General features: G+C 38.4%; 1 protein-coding gene across 1 annotated transcript in view; it reads right to left on the bottom strand.

The window, feature by feature from the left end:
- The window catches only part of PolD2 (DNA polymerase delta subunit 2), a 21,134-nt gene extending 21,128 nt beyond the window's left edge, over positions 1-6 (bottom strand). Inside the window, exon 1 of the mRNA XM_027371400.2 lies at positions 1-6. This exon is cut by the window's left edge and continues 330 nt beyond it. The gene's annotated coding sequence lies outside the window, so the exon portion shown is untranslated.
- Between the last annotated feature and the right edge of the window lie 9,994 nt (positions 7-10,000).

Below are 10,000 nucleotides of genomic sequence, written 5' to 3'. Positions count from 1 at the left end.
CGACGGCTAACAATAACAAAAGTTATTACGTTGTGAGGGATCACTAATTAGGTTCTCGTATTTTTATATGTTTATCATTATTGTTATCTCCTTGTTTGTAGGCATAGTTACTGTGCCACTGTATTACTCTCTGTGACAAATGACTTCGAATGACGATTGGCAAGTCATATGAATAAATACAGGGAAATTTTATATTTTTCTCATCTTCAATACCACAGGACGATGTTTCATAGGGAATGACAGAGTTATTTCTTTCATTCCCGTGTGTTTACTTCATTTCACCTTTAGCAAAAACAGTAACAGTAATCTGAAGTTGAGAAGCATTGTTGAGGGAAATTTTAAAACATTAACGTGAATAATAAATAATTTACACTTGTTTTGTTACAAATTCTTATGATTTACCTGCAACATCAAATACTTGCAATTATTTCAAATCGTGTCGGCGGAGCATCGATGCTGTCGGGCGTACGAAAACTCGACTCACTGTATTACCATTTGAACAACGCCAACCATCTCACACAAAGTGTCTCGTTCCATCTAGTTGTTTACATGCTTAAAAATATGATTATTATGGTAACTGAGTTCTGAATGGCTTGCACCCAATGCCACACCACATGCTAGAATTATGGGTTGTAACTTAATTGTCCAAGTAACAGCTATTTTACTGCAGTTGCATAAGTTGATTGACTTCCACATTTCCACCCTGTTATACCATTATTGTTAAAGTTGTTATTCACATAGTGATGATGTTGATCATTATAAGTGGTAAATGATAACACAATTATAATCTACGATATGTTTACCCGGCATCACTAAACCCACCTCGGCTGATGCACAGGTCGGTAAGAGCCGGCCGCGAATTGACGTTACGTGCATTTGTTTACATTTTGTTGTGTAGCGGTAGACGTAAAATGGACTTCGTCAACATTCCCGTATATCTTGCCAATTTTGAGCCAATCTAGGTATGTTCTGTTGCCAAGAAAGTGGGCTAGGCCCACTAGATTTACCATCTCCCCAGCATGTATGCAACACAGGCAGAGTAAGTGTATAGTACGGTAGTACAGTGGACTATGTATTCAGGTAGGCTACAGGTAGCATTCCAATTTAAGATATAGGCTAGGTCCATTCTCTCTTTTTTTTTGGATCCGGATGGGGACTGGATAGACACCTACGAAGGGAAGGCCCAAGGCCTATCATATATGATGATAGGCCTATGTAGCCATGATAGTGATAGGCAAACAGGTTGTTTTTTTACTTGAATGATCAGAAATGAATATAGTTCTGTTTACTACAAAGTCAACCCCGCTCCTAATACTTACTAGTAACATTCAACATCGATCTCTAATTGGACAAGTCTACTATACCGCTTGAAAGGTTCAGAGAAAAAAGAGAAAATTGCAGGCGGGCCACACAAGAGTAAAGGCCCGAAATAGCATATAGCCTATAATTACAAGAAGGAACTTTAGACTTGATTGGTATGGAAATAAATACTAAATAATTGAGTATTAAAGTTACTTTGAAGATTCCGATGAGACCACAAAATGTAAACAACAGTGGTCATCCCTATAATTCTATCACTTTTTGTAATAATAATTACCTTCTTCTTTTATACATTATAATAACACAATTCAAATGAAATATTCACATTCAAACTTTAATTCATCTGAATACACCATATTTGTGCAAATAATACATTTTAATAACCGGCTAGCGACACCTGGCATCTGTGAGCTCTTTCATTATACAGTTTTGTAAAATCGTGTCCCGGATGCCTCCCTCGGCCGCCCTAGCTTTTAAATCATGATGGTGATCCTTGGAATGTTGGCTCCTGTGCAAGTGGCCGCCACTGGATAGGCTTATTGCATCCGTTTCCTCTGCGTCCCTGCCCTGCTGCAAGCCGTGGACGCCAAATTTACACTTGACGAATGGAGTGCATAATTGCAAAAAGAGGCGTTGGACGGCATAGGAAGACTAGTGCTTCGTATCTCCAACCGGGCATTCCAATGGTCAGAATTCCTTTTAGGGCATGCCAAGGATAGGAATAAAGTAACAATGATTTCTTCTCTAGGTGTGCGGAAAGTGCTAGTGATTATGGATTTCAGTTCCCCAAGTGCAGTGCCAATGGTAAATATTATTATTATTATTATTTTTTTTTGCTGAAAAAGCTTACAGTAGGCTGAAGTGATGCAGTGTTGTACCAAATATGCAACTCAATAAACAGTGTTGACATCCTTAGGACATGTGTTAGTCATATGAAGTGGCCCATGAAAACGCTGCGGCGAAGTTCATGTCGGGAGGCTAGTCATGCGACCAGTGTGATAGAATATTGACCCCTGTAGAATATTGACTTATGGATCACTTTTCTATCATAGAAAATTGACCCATGGGATAGTAACCCAAGATGAAAATGAGAGATTATTATTTTTTTTTATAGTAGATGAATCCATAGTGGATAATGATAATAATCGCATATATATCTCCAGGGTCATAATCAATGATAAGTGATATGATCCCACCTATGCTTTATGCAGATGTACGAAGTAGTCCCAATCTGTAAAGCATGTAAAATCCAGCTGTGAAGGTAATTATCTCTGTTATATCTAAAGGGTTTATATATTTCTAGTATAGCAAGATTCCTGAATTTACCTTGAATCACATAAATTTATATCTCTGTCAACATTTCTGTTATTTAAATGCGCGTGTGCAAACACATATATATAACCAAATGGGGGTCAAAATTCGATAGGTTGGGTCATTTTTCCATGCTAAAAAGTAGACTCATGGGTCAAAACTCCCTGTAGAATAATTTTTCATGAGTAATTTTTCTGTGGGGTCAAATTTCTATATTACACCAGTACTGCACATACCAGAGAGGAGGACAGCCACACTACCGATTTTGCTGCCTCTGTGGTCAAGACAGCTCTGAAGGCCCTGTGGAAACTGGCATGACACACACCCCAGACAAGACTTTAAGCCAGGCATTGATGCAACCGGCCTCAGTTGCCGAAAGTGAGGTCACTTAAAGAGATGTTGCCAGGGTTCGAAGCGCCAGAACAGCACCACGTCCGCTATTGCTGTCTCAGGAACTGTGATGATCGTGAGCATCAGTATTTTTTGCCATGATAAAACTAAAAATGGTATGTGAAAATGGGGCTGAGCACTAGCCGCAGCCTGACATACTGGCGCACAGTTGTGTTGCAGGGGCAGACCTGAATAAATTGAATATTAATACGTTGCAGACTTCACCCTGGGCTGCCTCTCTACAAGGCAAGAGGTATAGTACTCTGCCAAGGTGCTGTTCCTTACATTGGGCGCATGCAAGGGATTGAGGCTCGCACATGTCGACTTTTCCTACCACACTCCATTAGTGGCTGCACTAACGGCAGTGTGGTGAGTTGCCAGCAAGACCCAGTGACAGCTTTTCCACCATTGGAAGAGCACACACGTTGCTTAGAGGACTGGCTGTTGCAACAGTTTTCAGACAAGACATTCAATAGCATGAAGCCACTCCCTGTGATGCAAGGCAAACCATTCCTCTTCCACATACTACCCAATGCTATTCAACATGCTTGCCACACACTGGTGTCTATATCCAAACACTGGGAGGATTACTTAAGAGCACGGCTAGACAAAGATCTAACGAAGCATCATCAGCTCCTTTCCTACAAGGGAACCCATGGAACATAGTGCCCACATGGTGGTGGTTGTTGAGAAGTATGGCATTTTTGGGCAATCATCAGGTGGAGCTGGACGAAAGGAACCACAGTCTCACCACGTCCATTACACCATAGAGGAAGCTTTCTGGCATGTCTACGACTTCCTATTATCCTGCACAGCTACAGGGATCATACTGAAAGCTTACAAAAATCAGTTTGCTTTGAGATTAGTCGGCTACACTTTTTTCCGCCTTAGCTCAGAAAAATACAAGCCCACAAAAAATCGTTTAGCAGTCAACAATTTTTTTTTACACGTTAAAAAAACCCTCCATCATGGATATCAGGTGGTGATATGGTTTTGTAAACCAACACGCCTCCTTCCTTGCAATGGCCCTGATAATGACTAGTACATCAGTGTACTGGGATGGACAACAGCTTGACAAGCCCAGGACACCAAATGCCAGCTCGCCAAGCATGGCAAGCTGGCAGCCATCACTGACTAGAATAGGGAAGGGAGCTTTCTGCTTCAAAGGAGGGTAGTGCTGGCCCTTTGTGGCAGTTGCCATCTCATCTCAAAGCCATCTATGCAGCAGTAAAGGGGGAGGCTTCAGCAATGACTTGGTGTCTGCAGAAGACAAGACTCTTGCTGGGTTGTCCAAACCTCACTATCATCACTGACCAACGGCCCCTGAACAAGCTCCTTGGGGACAGAGCACTTAATAATGTGACCAATCCATGGCTCTTCCATCTAAAGGAACAAACACTTGCCGGGAAAGAGGAACACCCTGGGTATCTCAGTACCATGCCCTAAGAATTTCCCTGCAGAAGCTTGAAACTTACCTCTATGAAGACCTCGCCGGTCAGGAAAATGCCCGTCAATCATCCTGTATACCAATTGTTACTCGCCAAAGTCCTGGCTGGCAACCGACACCAACATAAAGCGCAAGAATTGCCGAGTTTGCGCCTCCTCTACAATGAAAGAGACAGGCTGGCAGTTGCACAGGACTTGGTGATGTATACCTTTCGGCAGGGCTTTGTGTGTTTAGTCATTGAGTTCCTCCGGCCACTGGTCACAGCAAATCATCATGCTAGGCATTAGGACCTTGACTCCATGCTCTGGAGAGCGAGGCAGTGTGTTTGTTGGCCAGAACTGGAGGGAGACCTACAGGACCACCAAGAGTCATGCACACTGAAAACTACGCCCATTCACAGCCTCTAGACACATCATCAGTCCGCTCCCCGTGTATCTTTTCCAAATGATAGTAGCCAATTTATGGCATATGCTGACTGGCTTACAAGTTGGCTAGAACTATCCCATCTCCCAAATGGGGCCACACTGCATGATCAAAGTGCAGCTGAAATGCTACTTCAGGCAATGGGGCGCTCCTGAGCAGCTATCCAATGACGGGGCACGAAGCTATCCAGTGAGGGAAAGACAAAGTTCCAAGAGAAATAGGGTGTCCTCTGCGCATTACCCTCAACCGAATGGGCCCGTAAAGGAGAGGATTGAACAGTATCATACGAGACAATATTGATGGATAAACACTGGATACCAACGAAGCCCTTGCTTCAATATCACAACAAATTGAAAGGAATAAAGTCCCCAAGCTAACTTACAAGCAGATATCTGTGGGACAAGATGCCCACAGCCTGCTGACACCTCAACATTAGGGTCAGACTATCAGACTGAATGACAATGGGCGTATCCCTCAGGAACAGAAATTATCTGCAGCCAAGGTGTGTACCAGAAACACTTGTACGTTCTGAACCGTCACCCACGCTATCGCAATCGTTGACACCACACCAACCACTACTAAGAAGGCAGCTGAGACATTGTGGATGACTAACAGATTATGTTTGAATATGTTGGGCTTAGGTCATGCTAACACATTCATGAGTACATATAGAAACACAAAGAACACCCCCCCCCTTTGTAAACATGCTTGCCGTGGATCATGTTACCAATGCGCATTCTCTTTTCCCATCATTTGTTTTCTGTGCATGTGTTTTTGCCATTAGCAAACCATCATTCAGAAGTTCAGATCTAAACAATATATTATGTAATGTGCGATGTTTACCCGATATCACTCAATCCACCTCGGGGGATGCACGGGTCAGTAGGAGCCCAGTCAGAGAAATAAAATGTAACCCTTTTCCCTTCACCCTGACACCTTGTACAACTAAAGATAACAATGACAATGTTAATAGTCCTGGCAAAACAATGATAGTGATAATGATTATTATAGAAAAATAATTCATATGATGATTCACTATTTCTGCCATTTATCGATAGGAATATCTTGATACCTGATGGGTTAAAGATGTAAACTGGTTGTAGAAAAAATCTTATTTGTACTTATTGTCATTATTTCCATTATTATCATTATCATATGTTATCAGCATCGCATTATATATATTTTTTTTAGTATTTGCGGAGGTTTATCCGAATGAGCATTTGCTGCCTACCAAAATGTATACAGATTCGAATGTATTGCTCTGGCTGTGACTCTGAACTTCGACAGTGTTTATTCATCTGCCTTTTGATAAATATCACACATATTATAATCCCGTTGCTCTAACAAATATTTGATGTGTGTAGTAGGTAAATTATTATCAATATATATTACCAATACATACCGCATACGAAATTGCCTGAGCCAAGTGAGTGCAATCAAACCTTTTCATATACAAAAGTCGGTGATTTCCTCTTTTTCAGGTACTTTGAAATCATGTTAGAAATGTACCACGTTGTCGGCTGTATGTGACAAGCTAACACCATTTTCGTGTGTGTGTGTGTGTATTATACATGAGTACATGTATACATGGGAAGCAAGCGCCATATTCCTATGCTATATAATTACAATTTAGGTACTGCAATGTATTTTTACGTACCTTATGCCTGTATATGTAGCAAGGGATATTAAAGTTTCGTAATTAATACAATGTACCTGCCATAGGTATTACGCATCATATCCACGTCCATGAATAGATGAATTCATTTTATCAAGGAACTTGGCAACACTTGTCTAGTTTCAAGCAACAAGCATGCACCACTCTCCTGTGCCAGATAACTGGTACTTTTACACGAATTTCCAGCTCAGGGTTGGTGATGTTTTCTTTATGTATTGCCAGTTTGTACCATAAAATGAATTATGGAAAATATGTACCTCATTCATCATACGAGTACACCATTCATGTGACAGAAAAGTATCATCACTAGCATTGTATTTTTTTTTTTTAATGATCCCGTTACTCCAACAAATAAGAGATGTGTGTACCGAGTAAATGTATTTCCATTACGTACCATATAACAAATTGCCTGTGCCAGGTAATTATGAAACATTTTATTCATAACTAAAAGAAATAACAGAGTATGTAGTAGGAAAAAATACTGTTACACATGTCTGGTTCCATGTAACAAGCAAGCTACATTCCCTGTGCCAGATCATAATTTTATGTGAATTTCCTGCTCAGGGAAAGTAATGTTAATCTTGTGTAATGCCAGTCTATATCATGTAATAAATAACCATTATATGAATGCCACATACCCTGTGCCATCCACTAACTTTGTGAAATTAAATTTTTTATCCCGTTACTCTAACAAATAGCAGATATGTGCTTTAGTAGGGAAAATTTTACCATTACATAGTAAATAACAAATTCCACTTTCTAGATGAGTAGTTACATGAATCGCCTGCTCAGGGACGGTAATGTTTCCTTAATGTTATGCCAATTTGTACCATATAATAAATTTTTCCTCCTTTACCAGAATGTGAGTACACCATTCCTGTGCCAGATAAGTATTATCAGTAGCTTTGTAAAACATTTTATTATCTTTATACTCTAACATATATTAGATGTGTGTGTACTCAGTAGGGAAAATATTACCATTACATACTAGCCTGTGCCATGTAAATATGAAATACCTTTTTCATATGTATAATACTATGAATTCGTCTTTCATTATATTTCAATTATGTTTGGGCCCACGGAGTAAACAAGTACCAATTTCCTGTTCCAGATAAGTATAACTGTTATGTGAATTCCATATATTTCCATATGAATTCGTCTTTCATTATATTTCAATTATGTTTGGGCCCATGGAGCAAGCAAGTACCAATTTCCTGTGCCAGATAAGTATAACTGTTATGTGAATTCCATATATTTCCATATGAATTCGTCTTTCATTATATTTCAATTATGTTTGGGCCCACGGAGTAAACAAGTACCAATTTCCTGTGCCAGATAAGTATAACTGTTATGTGAATTCCATATATTTCCATATGAATTCGTCTTTCATTATATTTCAATTATGTTTGGGCCCACGGAGCAAACAAGTACCAATTTCCTGTGCGAGATAAGTATAACTGTTATGTGAATTCCATATATTTCCATATGAATTCGTCTTTCATTATATTTCAATTATGTTTGGGCCCACGGAGCAAACAAGTACCAATTTCCTGTGCCAGATAAGTATAACGGTTATGTGAATTCCATATATTTATATATGAATTCGTCTTTCATTATATTTCAATTATGTTTGGGCCCACGGAGCAAACAAGTACCAATTTCCTGTGCCAGATAAGTATAACTGTTATGTGAATTCCATATATTTCCATATGAATTCGTCTTTCATTATATTTCAATTATGTTTGGGCCCATGGAGCAAACAAGTACCAATTTCCTGTGCCAGATAAGTATAACTGTTATGTGAATTCCATATATTTCCATATGAATTCGTCTTTCATTATATTTCAATTATGTTTGGGCCCACGGAGCAAACAAGTACCAATTTCCTGTGCCAGATAAGTATAACTGTTATGTGAATTCCATATATTTCCATATGAATTCGTCTTTCATTATATTTCAATTATGTTTGGGCCCACGGAGCAAATAAGTACCAATTTCCTGTGCCAGATAAGTATAACTGTTATGTGAATTCCATATATTTCCATATGAATTCGTCTTTCATTATATTTCAATTATGTTTGGGCCCACGGAGCAAATAAGTACCAATTTCCTGTGCCAGATAAGTATAACTGTTATGTGAATTCCATATATTTTAATTATGTTTGGGCCCACGGAGCAAACAAGTACCAATTTCCTGTGCCAGATAAGTATAAATGTTATGTGAATTCCATGTTCAAGGAAGGTAACGTTATCTTTAGGTACTGCCAGATTGTACCATATAATAGAAAAAATATACATTATTCCTGTGTCAGATAAGTAGCACCCACTAGCTTTATATATATATATATATATATATATATATATATATATATATATATATATATATATATTCACTAACCTGGTTCCACATATTAAGCAAGCATTATTTTCCTGTGCCAGATAAGTATTAGCGTCATGTGAATTTCCAGTTAAGTAATGCTACTTTTATGTAATGTAATTGGATCACTCGTAAGTGATGGAAACTTTTTTCTTAGCCTTTTATAAAGTTGATAATGTCAATATTTACGTATTTTTCCATATAGGATGCACAGATCATTTATTCAGTTTAAACACGATAAGCCTCGAACAGTCTTCCAACTTGGTATGTGTATAATGTCAACAATTTACACACACACACACACATATATACATTATATATATATTGTGTGTGTGTGTGCTTAAGTATGCATATATGTATATATGTATGCATATGTGTGTATGTACGAATTCATACATATATACATATCCACACACACACACACACATGCACACACACAGGCGCGGCCACACATATACATATACATACACATATATCCATACTGTATATTGATAGACAAGTCTACCACAAACTATCACATAAACCGTAATACGATAAGCTCCACAAATCAAGTTTGTCTGCCATAAATGAATTCAAATTTTGATTGCCCATAACTGGTCATTGACACTAACAACAGCAACAGCAATAAATGGTGATAATGCACTAAAAACAATAGATATCTGAATTAGTTATCTATAACGTGGTAATATACACGGTCTGAAGCAATCATTAAATGAGTAGATAAATGTGGCATTATACAGCGTAATATATATTTTAATGATGAAATTACTGTCCCTTTGGTACAGTTCATTTGATTACAATGAACGAACATGATTTCCATGACTTTCTTTTCTTAAAACCGTGGCATTTCCCAACAACGGCATACAAATATAATGTGATATTGATTAAACTGATTTGGCTCAAGTTCCATTTTCATTCTTTCGATTCAGCTATTTATGCAAGAGATCATTAACCCCCCTTTGCAAAAAAAAAAAAAAAAAAAAAAAAAAAAAAAAAAAAAAAAAAAAATTACTCTCACACTGTATAACAAAGTTCATGAAAAATCATTGTGTGTGTG

The sequence above is a fragment of the Penaeus vannamei genome, chromosome 18 (genome assembly GCF_042767895.1).
Source record: "Penaeus vannamei isolate JL-2024 chromosome 18, ASM4276789v1, whole genome shotgun sequence".
NCBI classification, from domain to species: Eukaryota; Metazoa; Arthropoda; class Malacostraca; order Decapoda; family Penaeidae; genus Penaeus; species Penaeus vannamei.
This window is presented reverse-complemented; position numbering and strand designations above follow the sequence as displayed.